The sequence below is a fragment of the Ammodytes marinus genome, assembly GCF_949987685.1.
Source record: "Ammodytes marinus genome assembly, chromosome: 16".
Lineage (NCBI taxonomy): Eukaryota > Metazoa > Chordata > Actinopteri > Uranoscopiformes > Ammodytidae > Ammodytes > Ammodytes marinus.
The window spans coordinates 2,513,339-2,531,927 of record NC_137220.1 but is presented as its reverse complement, the minus strand read 5'-3'; the positions used below and the strand labels follow the sequence as shown (position 1 = coordinate 2,531,927).

Genomic DNA, 18,589 nt, shown 5'->3' with positions numbered 1-18,589 from the left:
TTTCAGCTCGCTCTCACTCGCTCAAATGTATCTCCACATGGGTAATTGTTTATCAAAAGGTAAGTTATCTTGTGCCGGTCGCATACATGTGTCTATGGAACCAAACGGACCTAAGAATTGGGAGCTGTGAGCTTTTAAGCGGAAGGGTGTCCAACCAACTTACACCAACTGCCGCATAGACTCCTGGTATATGGTAAATTAATTTTGTCAGTCAAACACACGGTTTGGGAGTGAGAGGCAGCAGTTTTAGGTGAAAGTTTGGATGAAATGTACAAATAATCTCTATTCAAATGAAGAGGAATAAGTTAGTGGGATAATGCATGCCCCTGTCTGCATTTTAAAAATCTTTAACATTCTCAAAAACTTTTTCCGTGTTCCAAGTTAATAAATGACTCGCGTAAGTGCAACATCAACTCTATTTTCACATTCAAGATAACATCCCACTCAAAGTGAAACTGAAAATTAGATTATTTGCCATGTCATGTTGATCCAAACAGATGAGTGTACCTATCAAATGGGAGGGGTTTGTAATAGGTACACCTATTTGGGTTACATCATTCACATTATAAAGCTCTGAACCTGTGGTAGGATTTCCATAGAGGCGGCCACATCCACACTAACCAGGCACAAGTCAGAAACCACACCAAAATGGTAAGTTCATACAAAGTTCTATTTGCTTAATCTTTAACTTCAATCTTCTGTCTTCTCTCTTTGCAAATTAGTTTTGAAATACAGGTAAACTTTTATGAAAAAGTTTGTATTATGTTTGCTTGCTTACTATGCAGTCCACACCTAGGCTCATCATGATGCTGTAAACTTAAAGCGGCTACGAGTAACATTTAAATATCTTTTAAACAGCCTCATGTTTCCTCTGATAATCATAAATTATCTTTAACAGCAAACGAGACCATCAGTGCAAAGAAAGACGTTTTTATATAGTTTTTATTACTGCTTTTGGTCTGGTCGCACACCGAGTCCGATTTTCGGTTCGCTCGTGCAGGCTCTATGGTCACATATCCGACCGTTGGTCGCAGATTTCAGTGTGGAGCAGCAATGCGATTTGAGAAGCCTATCCCTCCAGATGAGGGAAGGGGAGCGGGAGCCTTGTTTGAGACAGTTATTTGTCGTCATAATGACTGATAACGGGGCTGAACCATCAAAGAAAAAAAAGAATGCAATGAAGAAAAGCTAAAAGGGAGAGCGATATAGGCTACGGGCGGGACAAAGGCGTTGCCAAGCAACATGTATACAATTTCACGAGAGCGAAACTAGACTAGCAGTGTTTACTCCTAAATGAATGAGCGGTTGGTACTAACACAAAGTTTGCTTTGCTTCACCATCATCAGATAACCATTATCTGAAATAGTCATTATTTGCATCAACAACACAAACACTTTACGTCATCGTGATCCATACTAACTGCCGTCTCTCGTTCATTCGCTTTCTGTGAGGACATGTAATCTTTCAGCTCCGTGAGAGAGAGTAGTTAGGTGACGCTGCTGCATCAACTCATTGCAATCAGGTGTGTGTAGCACTGACTGGCATTAGTTGATGCAGTGTCAAAACCACTCTCACAGAGCCGAAAAGAGTCCTCACACTTTCAACACACGAACATGCACTATATTGCGCCCTTCTCAGTTCACACTCGCACGCCTGGCACAAGCTAGAAAACAGCTTTGCGACAGCGGGCGTCGTAAAAATACTACCGCTTTTGTCCAAAGGGGACGCCAACGTGCCATGTTAGTCGTAGTGGCTTTGGTGCATCCTTTAAAAAACTCCTAACCACTTCCTAAGGCCAATTTTTGTCATGAATATAAAGCAATTACGGTAACACTTTACAATAAGGGTACATTAATTAAATGTTGGTTAATGCTTTTAACATTGAGTTCATACTTATCATTAACTCTTAATGTTAGTTAATGCTTGGTTAACCATGACTATGCTTAGTTAACTAATGCTTGGTTAAGCATTTACACAGTTAGTTGATGCTTTGTTAAAGCTTATTAAGTATTAAGCAGTTAATGGTGAGTTAATGCTAATTATCATTAACTAAGAGGAAACTAACAGTTAATTAATATAACCCTTATTGTAAAGTGTTACTGACATTACGGTATTATTAAAAAAAAAAAGTAAAAACTAATCTTGATTTTTGCCACAGGGCATAGTGTAGTGAATGTGTGTTTTGACAAGTAAGTGTCTGTGTGTGTGTGTGTGTGTGTGTGTGTGTCCAAACACATACACTGAAATTCATACAGTGGCTTGAAAAAGTATTCATACCCCTTGAACTTTTCCACATTTTTCACATTACAACCCCACACATACATTTATTTTATTGGGATTTCAATAAAACCAACACAAAGACACAACAACATTGAGCACGCTGTAATCAGCCAATACAGCTCCGGAAAAGTTTAGAGACCAGCCTGACATTTTCTTTAATCTTCATCTCTACATTACTTAATAGAAATGCTCTTTATATCAAAAACATTTATTGGACATTGAAGTTTAGCCAGAGGACATTTAGCTTAGCCAATTTATTTCACTACTTTCGTTATCGCAGCTTGTGTGTTACGAGCGCCATCCTGTGTTGTTCAGAGGCTATTGCAAGGCAGGATATTTTATGCTTTATAAATCACTTATCAACACTGTTTAATCAGCGGCGATGCATCAAAGTGGACAGAATGTTTAACAGTTCCATCTTGGTGTCCATATATCAGGGGTTAATCCACACCTATGGAATGTTCTCTAGCCAATCAGAATAGAGTATTCGCAAAGACTATGGTATAAATGCTTCTACCACATTCCCAGATTGTTGCTTTATTATTTGACTTTATTAACCCCTATGTTTAAAAGAAAATCCTAAAAAACTATTAATTTTACACAATGATAAATAGGATAGGCCTATAGATCAACGTATGTGTTTGATTAAATGGTATGTGATATCTAACGTTTAGGCTTGTACATAAAATAAGTCTAAATTTAAATTAAAACAATAGAAATGTATCCTAGTAACCAGGGCTGTACAGTGCGACAGTTTTGATCGCATTTGCTACTGAAATTGATCACGTGCGATGATGAATACAAATCCATTCGCACTCGTGCGACAGGTAGCTTATGAGGAGAGGCTGTCTTTGAAACACAGAGGAGCGCTGCAAAACACTGCTTAGAGTGCTCTACATTAATACTCCAAATGGGGGTAAATGTAGACTTAGGCAAGTAAGTTATTGAGTCCACCCTCCACTTTGGCTGGTGAAAGATATGTGACCTCGGGATCTGTGCTCGTGCGGCGATGCAAGCCTCTAATAAACTTCACCAACGGGTAATTACCGGAAGGAGACGGCACATTACTGCAGTTAAGTTAGCGCGTGTACAAACAGAACATTTCCTGTGCGCCTTCACATTAAAAGCCTGTTACTAGCCAAACGTGAGTTGACTTTTATTTTGAAGCCGGTAAGAACAGGAAGTTAGCGTTTTTTTCTAGCTTGAAAGGCAACTACCAAAGGTTTTGGTAATTGTTTTCTTTTTATATATATATATATATATATATATATATATATATATATATATATATATTTTTTTTTTATATATTTTTTTTTGTTTATATGTAACCTGGAGAGGTCACTCGATAAGCCCATTCGGGTTTCTGACCTCTCCAGCACATACTCTTTTAATCTTTACATGTGTTAATGTATTTGTTGAGTGTGTTGAGTGTGTGCAAATAAATAAATACATAAAATACCAAACTCATTCAGCTGCAGCGAGCAGTCAACAGTAGCCTAGTCTATTTAAACAGTTTTAAATAAGCCACTGAAAAGCTACTCCCAACACATTCACAACAACCTATTTAATTTATCCTAAATTGTACCAATATGTATACTTATTTATTTAATAGGCTATGTTTAATGTTTTAAAGTTTGGTTTTAATTACATACCTGCAAACTCGTCGCTTTTCGCCGTTTTGAATCAAAATATATGACCCACGTGAATCGTATAGATCCGAAGAGTTTTTGTTTTTGGGAGGGGGGGGGGGGGGTTGGGGTAGCGGCAGCTGCCAGAGAAGTCAGCCAGCGCTTCCCAGTCTGAACTGTGTGGGCGAGTTACCGTAGTGTGAGACAAGGGAATATAGTTATCTTGGCAATAAAACATCTTTGGTAGACGTCATGAGTATTGTCCAATCAGCGTTAAAATCGGGCACCGTAAAGTATCACTACTGCCTGCTGCTGTGTGTGTGTTCAGACTTTAGAATTGGCTAAAAGTCTCAATCAAAGCCTTTTTGATAATAAAAAATAAAAAATTAGAGGCTTTGATTAAACACTGTCAATGCTTTAGAGGTGAATGTGACTTAGCCTACTCGGCTGAAAACAGAAAGTAACGGAGGGACGCAGCTCACTGTACAGTCCCTTTATTTAGTCGCGCTGTCAGTTTGCCGACATGGCTCTCTGTATTCTGTATATGTCCATGATTTAGACTCGAGATATAGAAACAGATCGCAGAAGCCGTTCCCGTAGACAACGTTAACGGGCAGGATATCCCCGACTGTGATTTCATCCATAAAACCACAGAGTTTTTTCTGAGCGGCGTCTCACTCGCTCACACTGGCGAGGTCTCCCGAGTCCCGGTGATTTTCACCGTCACAGCGATCGACTCGCTGCTTTGCTCGGGCGGAGGCTTTGTGTGAAGGTGATTTAACATCACGGTCGTAGACGAATGTTATAGCTTTATGCTGCATATTTTGCACTGCACTGTTCTGACCCACACAACTGTTGACTCTTAAGTGAAGCTGACATTTTAATGAGCACACATTGCAGAAATGAAGCGTCTGCAGTGCGCTCACAATCAGAGCCGGGCCCGAGGCATAAGCAAATTTAGGGGTTGCTTAGGGCCCCCGACCGACAGGCCCCCCCAATTTTTTAATTTTTTTTTTTTTAAATTTAATTTTATGTGTTTGATATTAACATCATATTATTATATCATACAAAAAAATGAATACAATGTTTTGGTCTAGATAGTTAATAGCCCAATAATTTAATCAGTTCATCTGGGAGGTAATCCAAGTTTAACTGATCACGTCACGTTCACGCACAGTGTGTATTGAGTTTATTTAAAAACATTTGGAAATGGGGCTCGGATGCCCATGCACTGTATAACCTATTTCAGCCTCGTCTGTGGAAAAAAAGATAGCTGGACAACAGAGTTCTTCTGCTTCGTTCCTCTCATTGCATTTAAATGTATTCATTACATTACAGAGAAATATGTCCCGTAAAAGAAAAAGACTACCAAGCCCAACCCAGAGGACCCTGCATAACATTTTATTTTAAATGAACATTTTAATGGAAAATCCAAGTGTCTTTCTTCAATAGCTTCTAATTCATCCGACCCAGTGTCTCCAAATTATTTGTTCACACAAAATTTCTCAGATTTAGCCTCTTAATTTTCCTCTCAAAGTGCACCAGATTCATGCATTTCACTTTAAAAAGTTTAAAAAAAATCTCCCGGGGGGGCATACCCCCGACCCCCCCCCCCCCCCCCCCCCCCAGAAGGTACGGGTGTTTGTCACCTTTTTCACCTCCTATGAGTTTGCAGGTCTGTAATTAACAGAAGGACATAATAATAATAATTCTGAATCAGCAAAAAATTGCAAAGGTTAGATTCTTTTGTCTAAATTGCAATCAGTGCACCCCTATTCATTTTTCCATAATTATTACTGCACACACTAGCAGGGTTTTTCCTGCATAGAGAAAATTTTGGCGCCCGCCAAAGCGGATTTATCCAGCGCCAAAGGAAAATCAGGAGCGCCAAAATGATAAAGATTGAGAATAAATATAGCTATTTAAAACCTCTCCAAATTCAGCCCAATTTAAGTCATCCTTCTTGAGGGGTTGGACAATAACTTGAATTTCATTTTCGATTACTATTACGGCTTCCCTCAATCATGAAAACAAAATAATCGTTATTAAACTATCATTGTTCCGCACGCCGGGACATGCAGGCTGTTAAATGCAGTGCGCTCGCTCGGCCCCTCCCTCACCTGATAATTTAGCTATCGGCTGGTCCAGAGAGTAGGAGGGAGATGTTGCGCATTGCCGGGTGTTTTGAAAAACTTCTAGATGACGAAAATAAATGTAAAACTAATTGTGTAGTCTGAAAACACTTCAGACTCACAACAAACTAAAATAATGTGCAAGATTTGTCACGCGCGGACACGTGAGTAACGTGACATACGCGACCGCGAGACAGAGACAGAGAGAGAGAGAGAGAAAAAAAGGTATACGACCTGATCTGCACCTCTAAACATCCCGACCAATTTGTTTATTCACTTTAAGTGGAATCATAGTGGTCTATGACCAAGCAATCAATGAATAAAAAACACAGGAAGTTTAAAGCTCCTTGACTCCTGCCACCACAACTGTCAACACTACAATGCAACTGCCTATCCACCCTGCTCCTTGACATAAATAAATCATGCCCTTACATTTAATGCTATCAAAAGACGTGCCCTATCAACACCATTTTCAACGGGTTATTTTTATTTTGACATATTTATTTTATTCAATTATTAAAAATATGTCTCACTTATTTAGCCTATTTCTATTCTCCCTGTTTTCAGTTCGATTAGGCCTTTGTTTAAAGTCCAAAGTCATGGTGTTATTAGAAAAAAACCTTGTTAAAAGAAAAATAAAGCATAATTAAATGCAAGGGTTAAGGTTATGCAAGTTTTCGATCATACTTTGTGTGCTACCAAATTTATTTTTGTGCTACTGAATTTTTTTGCTTCCTAGCACCAGTGCTACCACCTAAAAAAATAAGCGTACAGCCCTGCTAGTAACATATCGAAATCCGTATGCATCTACCCTTTTTCCCGATATGAAACACAAATGCAATTAAAGAAAGATAAAAATGTGTCAGATAAACAAACAAAGAAACAGTGTGCATTGTGTCTTAAAGCTGTTACAATGTGCAGTGCATTTAGGTGTCAATATAAGCTGAGAAATTGAAATTCATACATTGGTCAGAAAACATAATTATATATTTTGCCCAATCTGATACCATTTTTAGCATGAACACAGCCCCAACAGTTGTAAAATGAAAACTCAAAAGGACCAAAAATGAGCTCAGGGTGCAGAGTTTAACTGGTTTAACATTTTCACTGTCAATATGTCTCATTCACTGCAGTGTAAATTAAAACTACATTTTTGTGAATCATCCTCATTTATTTAATAAATATGCACACACACAAACAAACAATCCACGTAACTCAGTGTTATAATCTATTAAGTAGATTTTTACCTCTAGCTTCCTCTAATAATTCCGTCATAATTTCTACTTTCAGTTTTCTCTGGAATGTTTAGGCTTGACAGATCTGCCTTTCTGTGTGACAAAATTATTTGTCGGCTGCACAGGAATTGGAACCAAATGCAGACGATAGAGACACATTGTAGAAGTTGTGTCACTAGATTGCAGGGGAGGGGCAGGTAAGGGGTCTGAATCAGGTTCAGGTCCTGTTGAATAGTGAGCAAAGGCATGAGGCACACTGAAATGTAAAGAAATGGAAATGGAAATAGAGAAGTGGAAATAAAGTGGTATATTTACTACAGGGCTGATGAGGGAAATATGAAAAGAGGTTCTGGGAGTGCGCAGGGATCCGCTTGGAATTGGGCAAATAAGTGAACGGCTGATGAGAAATGGGACGCAAATGTGTGGGCAGTAAATTAATTTGTATGCGGAGGAATTCAGAGGGGCTCTAATGGAGGGAAGGAAAATAGTAATGAAGGGGCCTCGGTTAGACTGACTGAGGACTGAGGGTGTAAAATCTAGTCCAGCACACTCCCTCAGTCTCTCTACATCCATTGGGCACAGAGACTAGCAAATGTTGGGGTTGGTCGGAAATAACATTTTAAAAATGTCATGATGATTTTTCCCTTGTCAAAAGTTTTTATTAAATAATTTGCCAATGGGCTTACATAAATTCTTGTTGAATCCGTCCAAATGTCTTTGTCCTATGACTGTAAATGAAGAGATGACGGAGGAGGTTCTGCAGGACCATGACACACAACAGATGGAGCAAAGTCTAAAATCATGTCTGCAATCCCATCTGTGACATTGAGAAAGAAAAATGCAAACCACTAATTTGACAATGAATCCCTTAGGGGAGAAAATATTTTTTCCTTAATATTTTATGCAGTGCAATCTGATTTTTGTTTTGTTTCCCTGCAATAGATGCGTTGAGGAGGGTTTGGATGAAACCAAAGTAGTCTAAAGGTAAGATTTTTTCACCTTCATTAGCCATCACCAAAGAGATATGTCCATGCTAGGTTAATGAATCTCTGGACATTGCATCAAAGATTGAAGCTGTTTTTGTTTCATCTGACTTTGACTTAATGAACCTCTGGTTTTACACAAGAAATGAAACATTGTAAAGCGTTCAATTTCCTTTCACATAACTCGATTTTATTTGCATTTGCTTAATGTATACAGTGTTTCCCCTAGAATTTTTTTTAGGCCTGGTGGTAAGAGCTGATGAAGGGTATGCGCGCCGCGTGCGTATCAAATTTCTAGAAGGAATTGACCAAAACGAACCCCATTTGGGATGAGCTTCTTTTGACAGCCCGTTAAGAATGAGGGCATAGGGTTATGCTTTCACATTCAGTACGTTTGTACATTTGGTGTTTCCCACAGGATTTTTAGATCCTGCTGGTTGAATGGACCTTCTAGGAGGGTCTGGGGGCATGCCCCTGCAGAAGAAAACTTTATCCTTTTAAAGTTAAATGCATCAATCTGGTGCACTTTGAGAGGCGAAATCTGATTAATGTTGTGCTCTGTAAACAACTGTCATATGTCCTGCCTATAACCATTTCCTGTAATAATTTGGAGACACAAGCCATGTAAACTATTGAAGAAAAACACGTGGATTTCAATAAAAAACAATAAACACTAAGATCTAATAGACAGGTCCTGTCTAGGACTAATTTCTGGAATAATCTGAATCACCTAACCTTGAAGCTAGCCTACTGAAACATATATATATATTTTTTTTTAGGCAAATAGCCTTGTTGAAAATAAATAAATTAACATAGGCTACACATCATGATTAGCCTATCAACATGTGTGCTACGTAAGGCAAATTCCCTATTCCGCCCATTATATTTCATCTAGCCTTTAACTCAATTTAAAACATAAAAATAAAGTAGCATTGAAAATACAAACAAATTAAGCTTGCAGGCCTACAATAGCCTTCTGTTTTCAAGATAACCTAACGGTTTAAATAATAAATTAATATGTCCCTTGAAAATAAATTAATGCTTTCCTGAAAGGCAGTAGAGGTGTGGCACTTCTGTAAACTTAAGGCTGTTACATACTCCGCAAGAAGAAAGAACAAAGTTCTCGGTGACAGAGCTGCGAGAAGTTCTTTCTGGTCTGACATTACATACTTCACGAGAACTCAACTGCCGAACTCCTCACCGCGGCGCATTGTTACCATGGTAATTGACTCAGTAGCGCCAGCTGATTTCACTTCGCTTTCCTCATTGACTTCAGACTGACCAATCACACAATAGTTCTCGGACAAGCTGCGAGAAGAAAGTTCGGCCCGGGTGATGTGTCGAGAACAAGCTGCGAGAACAGCTAAACAAGAGCTGAGAGAAGAAAATGACGTCATTTTCTTCTCGCAGCTCTGTCACCGAGAACTTCGTTCTTTCTTCTCGCGGAGTATGTAACAGCCTTTACTGAAACGAGTGCATGCCGTTTTTTTCTGCGCTGTCTCTGCTGTTGATACAGATTGGTTGTGTTGCCACGGCGACGTAGCGATTTTAACTTTCTAAGTTTTGCTCAGCACTTTTTCATGTTCAACGTCCCTGTTACTGAGTCCTTAATATCTCCATAGAGCAGGCACTGGTTTTATTTTCGCCACTAGTTCAACGTTTGCTTGCTAGTCATGCTCCTGCTCATTGGCTTCCGTGTGTTTAACAAGTGTGCACCGAATGCACACGCGCATCGCGCCGCGCGCAGACACACAGATCAGCTGATGGGATGAACAAACGAGAGGTTGTAAAGACAGGCGCACACGAGGGGTAGACTGACAGTGCCGCGCATACGCTCAAAAATGAGTATTACGGAATCAATGAAAGATTGATTATACATTTTTTATTTTTTTTAAGCCAGGCTGTTGTTGGCCTGGCGGGGGGTCTCGTTTCCCCTACCATTATACAGGCCCCGCCAGGCCTGTATAATGGTAGGGGAAACACTGGTATATGCATTCACCTTGCTCTCATGTGATGTGATGTTGCTTAGTTAATTGGTGGTGACTTTGTCTTTATTTGTTTTGTTTCTTTCAAATGGTATTATCTAAAACGGAATTGTATAAAGTCACCTAGCTCTTTTTATAGTTTGGAACAAAAAAAAACACCATTGGTCACAACACTGCTGCCTGGTCCATGTACAGTAACTGTGGAACCTATGTAAAGCTAAGGATCACCCCTGTGATGTAAATGTGTTTGAGAACTGATGTACCTCCAAATCTGCTTTTCCTCATTTTATCCTTCAGAAGACAAGGTTTGTTCTACAACCGCCTGTATTTTCCAAGATGAGTCAGATCACATCTGAAGTCCAACACTTCAAAAAACTGCACATTAGGGATGGGAATCGTTAACATGCCTGCTTAGCGGTTCTGCTTAACGGTTCCGCTCGTTGCAAATGCGTAATGACTACACACTTGCGCTGCTTTGTTTTGGTTCAGAACGCAGCAAACATGGCGTCGAGGCAGAAGCGCTCTAAAGTGTGGTTGTAATTCAAGCAAAAAGGTGACAATATGGCCACTTGCAACAATTTTAAAGTTTACATTTCGTCAAACGACACACGCACAAGCAAGCGCGCAGACTGCGATCCTGACAGTTAAACATTTAACCCTTTCACGCATAGAGGTCACTACAGTGGACAGCTATTCAAATGCTGTTTTCTTGAATATGCATGGGTGTAGATCGCCTAGTTGCATATCAGCCACTACAGTGGACTCTTATGTGTCATCCAATGCACTGCCAACCAGTGGCCAACCATTGTAAGAGCAGCTACAATTAGTCAAAACCAAGATGGCCGACAGGGAGCAGAAAAGTTGTGTAGCTCAGGAATATCCTGTAAATACTTCAAGAATAGCAGACTCTGGCAGGTAAAAAAAATATGGCAACATCAAGTAACATCTTAGGAGTCATATAGTTGTTCAAATTTCCAATTATTGATTTTACATTGGGAGGAAATGATGTTTAATCACATGTCCACTAAATTGGACATCATGCATCACGGACTTCAATAAATACTATGACTGCAGATGTGTTGTGCTTAAAAAAGCTTATTTTGCTGTAACTTTTTGGTTTTAAATCAATTGATTTATGTTATTAGAATGCAACTTGAAGTATTTGTGTAAAAAGAAAAAAAAAATTCCAGACCATTCCATTATGTGTAAAACAGTTGGTGTCACTATGATGCCAATTTTCATATTAAAATAGCTTTGATGATGTGATGTACAAGTCAGTAGGCTATACTGCTAAATGACATCTGAAAAAGAGAAATTGGAAAACCAAGGAAAAAGTTATCTGTTGTTTTTATAGAAATTTTTGATTGAAAAAATTATTCCACGCTTTTGCATTAGATTGAAGTATTGGAATATGTTAATATATGTGAACAGGCATTGAAAATATGTATTATTTTATAGTTTTCAGATAATATATCATTTTTTTCACTGTTTTGTTAAATAAATAAGGTCAAAATTGAGAAGTCAAAACGCATGGAGTCCACCCGAGTGGACATGTGTAAAACTCTCTGAAAAATGTGTGTTTAAAAAAAATGAAGTTATATTTTTTCTTTTCATGCCTAAAGAAGTATAAAATCACTTGAGAAAAAAATCCAGACTAAGGATATCATAATTCATGCATGAAAGGGTTAAATGTCCGCTCCGCTGCCTTACTAGTCGGCACCAGAATTGCCCATCACTTGGATTTGAACATAAAATGTATGAGAATGAACATGTGTGTAGGCCTAGGTGTGGGCTGATAAAAGAGGGAGATACATAAAAAGGCGAGAGCAGCATAAAGCAAAGCAAAAAGGATTTCTTGAGCGCTGTTTACTCTCGTTCATCAGCTGTTATTGCTGCCTTTACACACGGCGGTGGGGACGAACCCAAAACAACACACAGCGGGACTCGGCGGTCCGGTGATAAGGAAACGTTTAACAAAACACTTTATAAAGACAGTAAGACACACTTAAAATAACGCTCCCTGCCCATACAAAAAGCTCTGCCTTGGATTACTTGACGGAGCGATCGATGTGTATAAAACCATTCGCTACGTGTGTCTGATGACGGGCCATTATATTAATAATAAACAGCGCGCTCCACATAACAGCATGTACATTGCAAAGCTGAGATGGAGCGGTGACTCCTCGTCGCTGGCGTGGTGAAGAATGAGCAAAGTGATACATTCTCTTTTAGCCTTTATGGCGTATTTATTCTCTTCTTGAATAGCCTACATGACTGACTACTGGGCAGTCAGTTCAACAACAACTTACAACGGGACAGTTTGACCTGAGGCGTTCCTTCCACGGACCTATAAAGCAAGGGTTCCTTCTCTTGAACGTAGTGACATCATCACGTTGCCCTTTCAGAGTAAGGGCGCAATCATCATATAATAACACTTAACATACATTAAATATCTCATATCCTTCCCGAGAGCGCAAACATGATGATTTTTCTGCATAAAAATGGTTAATTTGCCAAAGTTGATAGTTGGTCTTATCTTTTCAAAAGACTTGTTTGTATTTATTATGTCAATTGAATTTTGTTTCAAGTGCAAATGAGCACTGTTAATATTCCAAAAGGCACAAGCTCTTCCTTGACTGTTTTCAGTCTGTGTTTTTAGTTTTTAGGGCACATAATGGCATTTGGGCTTAAAAGTAGGGCTGTCAAATTAACGCGTTAATTTCAATTAATTAATCACAGAAAAATTAACGCGATTAAAAAAATTAACGCAGATTAATCGCACTTCTATATTGCCCTTTGACCCGGTGCAAAAGAGGTGAGATGATAGCGGAGCTGCACCTGTATCTTGCGGACACGGCCCGCACGGGATTAAAGAGTAAAGAAAGAAGCAGGGGAAAGGGGCCGAGGGCAAATAAGCATGAAGGTAGGAATACGTTTTATGTTATTCTCGCAGTGTCTGTGCATTATTGATTTAGTGGGTGCCTAATTAACAATGTAGGTTCAAAACAGTAGGCCTATCTCTCAATCTTCCTCGTGTCTCACTTTTTTGCTAGTTGCGATCGTCTCAACGGAACACCCGCCCGCTCTCACTCTTCCTAGCATATGCCTGTCTTTTTTCCTCCTTTGTGTGTGTGTGTGTGTGTGTGTGTGTGTGTGTGTGTGTGTGTGTGTGTGTGTGTGTGTGTGTGTGTGTGTGCGTCATTTAGCCTGCTTGTTTTTTTGTGTTTTTTTTCTTTCGGCGCTAGTAGTTCCTTAATATACAGTCATATGAAAAAGTTTGGGAACCCCTCTCAGCCGGCATAATAATTGACTCTGCTTTCACAAAAAAAAAGATAAAAGTGGTATGTCTTTAATTTACCAGGAACAGCTAAGTACTGGGATGTTTTCCAAACAAAGATTTTTTGAAAAGCAGTATTTGGTTGTATGAAATAAAATAAAATGTGAAAAACTGGCTGTGCAAAAATATGGGTACCCTTGTGGTTTTGTTGATTTTAATGCCTGTAACAGCATGTAAAACTGATGACTTTAAACGCAAAGTTGGTTGGATTATGTTGTTAAGCCTTGAACCTCATAGAATTGTCTGTTTAATCATGAGAAAATGTATTTTAGGTGCCTAAATGCAAGTTGCACTTCTCTTTGACTCTCTGCTGAAGTGAAACAGAATGGGATCATCAAAACAGCTCCCAAAAGATCTGAAAAACAAAGATTGTTCATTGTCATGGTTTAGGGGAAGGCTACAAGAAGCTTTCCCAAAGGTTTCAATTGTCAATTTCGACTGTAGGGAACGTTGTCAGGAAATGGAAGGACACAAGCATAGGCACAACCCAGGCATAGCATACCAAGAAAAAAACAGGAGCGGCATAGGTGGAGGATTGTGAGAATGGTTGCACACAACCCACAGATCACCTCCAAAGACCTGCAAGAACATCTGGCTGCAGATTGTGTATCTGTACATCGTTCAACAATTCAGCGCAATTTGCACCAAAACATCTGCTTTTTATAAAGACCAAATAACTTAATTGTTGTCTCATCAGTCCAAAGCATTTTCTTCCAATATGAAGCTGGCTTGTCTAAATGAGCTTTTGCATACTCCATGCAACTGTATCTGTGGCGTGGGCGCAGAAAGGGCTTCCTTCTCATCACCCGGCCATACAGATGTTTTGGTGCAAATTGCACTGAATTGTAGAACCATGTACAGATACACAATCTGCAGCCAAATGTTCTTGCAGGTCTTTGGAGGTGATCTTTGGGTTGTGTGCAACCATTCTCACAATCCGCCGCATATGCCGCTCTTGTACTTTTCTTGGTCTGCTAGACCTGGGTTTAACTGCAACTGTGCCTGTGTCCTTCCATTCCCTGACAACGTTCCTTACAGTAGAAATTGACAATTGAAACCTTTGGGAAAGCTTCTTGTAGCCTTCCCCTAAACCATGACAATGAATAATCTTTGTTTTTCAGATCTTTTGGGAGCTGTTTTGATGATCCCATTCTGTCTCACTTCAGCAGAGAGTCAAAGAGAAGTGCAACTTGCATTTAGGCACCTAAAATACATTTTCTCATGATTAAACAGACAATTCTATGAGGTTCAAGGCTTAACAACATAATCCAACCAACTTTGCGTTTAAACTCATCAGTTTTACATGCTGTTACAGGCATTAAAATCAACAAAACCACAAGGGTACCCATAATTTTGCACAGCCAGTTTTTCACATTTTATTTTATTTCATACAACCAAATACTGCTTTTCAAAAAATCTTTGTTTGGAAAACATCCCAGTACTTAGCTGTTCCTGGTAAATTAAAGACATACCACTTTTATCTTTTTTTTGTGAAAGCAGAGTCAATTATAATGCCGGCTGAGAGGGGTTCCCAAACTTTTTCATATGACTGTATTTAATGTAGAAGCCTGGCTGAGGGGAGGAGACAGAAGTTACGAGAGACGGAGAGAGAGAGAGAGAGAGAGACGAACGGTAGCCTATAGGCCTACAGTTGTTTATAAACAGGCATAAAAGTGTCATATAAGTGTGCGATTAATTTAGATTAATTAATCACGGAGCCTGTAATTAATTAGATTAATTTTTTTAATCGCTTGACAGCCCTACTTAAAAGCCAAACATTTATTTTTTTGTCTGGACCAATATTTGTGAAAATTGACAATTTCCTAATCCTAAAGTAGCCTACTCTTGATAATCTTTCAATGCGTATACATTTCATTTGCAATGCGTGAGTTTCACTTGGAAACAATAGAATTTCCGCATAAAAATATTTAACGTGTGATTCGTGCTGTGATCTCAAGAAACAATATTTCCTTCAATCATGGACGTATTATCAAAGCGCTGCTTGAGGGATCGAGGCTTCAATCTCCCCGAGTCAATCAGCCCCTCCCCCTGCAGTGTCAACACGCGCTGTGACTGTATTGCCAGGTAGCCTACGAGAAGAGGTATCAGCGCATTAATTTGACAAGGATCATCTGAAACTTATTGAGGTAAGTAGTAGGGATGCACCGAATATTCCGCCACCGAAAAAGTTCGGCCGAAAATGGCAAAATAAGTCATTTTCGGTTTCGCCCCGAAACAGTTAAAAAGCCGAACAACATTACCGAAAATTGGCGAACTAAATGACACTAAGGAAATATGTTTTTAAAAGAGCTGCGCGCTGGTAAACCAGGAAATGGCAGTAAAGAAAGACGTAACCGTGTATGCGAGTCCACGTCTCTTTGTGAGCGCGCAGCAGGAGCAGTTTGGAGCGTGCATGAAAATGTCAGAGTCCAGTGTGGGAGAATGTTTTCAAACTGGATGAAACACGGCGCAGACAGTGCAATGCTTAATGCAGCATAAAGTTAAAACGCTCGTCCAACACTGATGTTTAATCACCATAGAAACACAAAAGCCTTGCGCGAGCGAAGCAGCGATTCACCCGGTGAAACTCTGTGACAGTTGGTAACGGTGTCTCACAGTGACACCTCGCCGGTGAGGGCCGCCGCGCAAAAAAAACTTTAGTTTGACATCTAAAATGATAACCGGAGATATCCTGTTCGTTAGCGCTGTTGGGGGAAAAGGCTCCTACGGTCTGATTGCATTTCTCGAGCCTGAATACACAGAGCCAAGTCGGCAAACTGACAGCGCGACTAAATATATGTCCAGCAAGCCGCCTCCCCCCGTTAGTTTCAGTCTACAGACAAAAAGGTTACAATCACCTCCTAAGAATTGACATCGTTTAAAGCCTCTCATTGTTATGATCAGGGCTTTGAAGCAAATTCTGTAGTCTGAACATTATGGTGGCAGCTGTGGTGCAGTTGTTTTTAGAGCAACTCAACCTGCACTGCAAAAAATGAAGAACGGCAATAAGTCAATCTTTGTAGATTCATCCTCATATAGGCCTAAGTCAAGGTAAAAATCAGTGAGAGGTTCACAAATTAATTCCTAGTGAAATATTAATTTTACTCTTAGATTTGAAGGTTTTACTGTTTAATTGTTTATTTAGGGTTGCTTTTTAGTTGTAGGCTATGTTTGAGGAGAACATTTGGGAGTTCATGTATGCAATGTTGAAATAATTGACTAAATAATAAACAAAACTGCAAAAGCCTCTTTCGGTATTCGGTTTCGGCCTTTCGGCCAACTGTTTAATTGTATTCGGTTTCGGCCAAGAATTTTCATTTCGGTGCATCCCTAGTAAGTAGGAAAATTACCGTCTGTATGTCTGATCGCGAGCAATTTTTCCATCACAATTCATTCTGCGCTCTTTGAGCACCCTCTGCTGGAAAGAATATTGTGAGCTATCCTTCGTGATTGTAGTCACAGTTATTTGAGTACTAGTAATTCAACAATCTAATAAAACAAAAGGGCGCTTGTGTTCACTCTTTTGAACCACAGGTAACCACCACCTTTGCTTCATTTTTTTGATGGCTCAAATGTGTATCATAGAAAATTATTTATTCATTAACCATTGATAAGTGTGTTAAACTCCATCTTAATCACCATTTATATAGGAATAGTGTTCTTCAAAGTACACCAGATTGATGCATTTAACATTTAAAAGGTACAACATTTTCTTCCGGGGGAGCATACCCCCGGACCCCCCTAGGGGGGTCGGGGTCCCCCCCCACACTTTAAAAAAATTCTGTGGGAAACACTGCACCTCTGATAAAATATTAAAGAGAGAAAATACAAACAAACTAATTTGTACTTTTTCTCTCACCCAATGAGAATCGATAAGGAATCGGATCGATAAGCGGAACCGGAATCGGAATCGTTAAATTCTTATCAATTCCCATCCCTACTGCACATACAATTTTACATTGCTTTTATATGTTGTATTCTTTTACTGAATAAGTACCCCTTTGTGTGTTATTGCACTTTATCTTACTTCAGCTATTCCAGTTTCTACTGAAAACATTCTCAAAAAATTTCATGTATATACATGAAATGTGTTTGGGAATTTTGGGAATGTATATCAGTGATTCTTGAGAACCGGGACAAAAGGCTGTCTTCCATACTGCTGTTATCTTTAAAAATAAAAACATTTAAAATTGTAGATGTTATTAGGGATTAAGAATAGAATGTCTGGAGCACAATTATCCCCTTAAATTTAATTAAATCTTTATTATGTCAAATATATGACACTTGTTATCTTCTCACGACGTCCAAAACAGTGTGTCCACAGAGAGGGTTTCAATCTATCATATGCAATAAAACTAGGGCTATCAAATTAACGTGTTAATTTCGATTAATTAATCACAGAAAAATGAACGCGATTAAAAAAAAAATGAACGCAGATTAATCGCACTTCTATAGTGCCCTTTGAACCGGTGCAAAAGGGGTGAGACGATAGCGCAGCTGCACCTGTAGTTTGCGGACACGGCCCGCACAGGATTTAAATGTGAAGAAGTATAGAGAGGGCTCTATGGACATTTTATGGAAAGCTTCGGGCAAATAAGCATGAAGGTAGGAAGTTATCTTATGTTATTCTCCGCAGTGTCTGTGCATTATTGATTTAGACTAATTAACAATGTAGGTTCAAAACTCTCAGTATTTATCAATCTTCCGTCTCACTTTTGTTTGCTAGCTTAACGCATAAACGGACCCACCCCCCCTGTCACTCTTCCTAGCATATGCAGCCTGCCTTTTTTCCTCTTTTGTGTGTGTGTGTGTGTGTCTGTCAATATTTTTGGCTATGAGTAGGACGATGGTGAATCAGTCGACTTAGGCTATGCGCACCTGTGGCAGTGCAACGCTGTCTGTGGTGGAAGATAGACAATAGTCTTTATTTAGCCTGCTTGTTTTTTTGTGGTTTGAAGTAGAAAATTTGGCGAAGTTCCTATTTTTATTTCATGTAGAAACCTGGCTGA

General features: G+C 39.3%; 1 protein-coding gene across 2 annotated transcripts in view; it reads left to right on the top strand.

Annotated features, from left to right (window-relative positions):
• Window positions 1–604: 604 nt before the first annotated feature.
• Window positions 605–18,589, top strand: part of LOC307263163 (interferon-induced very large GTPase 1-like) — a 40,308-nt gene continuing 22,323 nt past the window's right edge. For both annotated transcript variants that reach the window (XM_080044236.1, XM_080044235.1), the window contains exons 1-2: window positions 605–651; window positions 8,218–8,259. The gene's annotated coding sequence lies outside the window, so the exon portion shown is untranslated. The remainder of the gene's footprint in view (window positions 652–8,217; window positions 8,260–18,589) is intronic.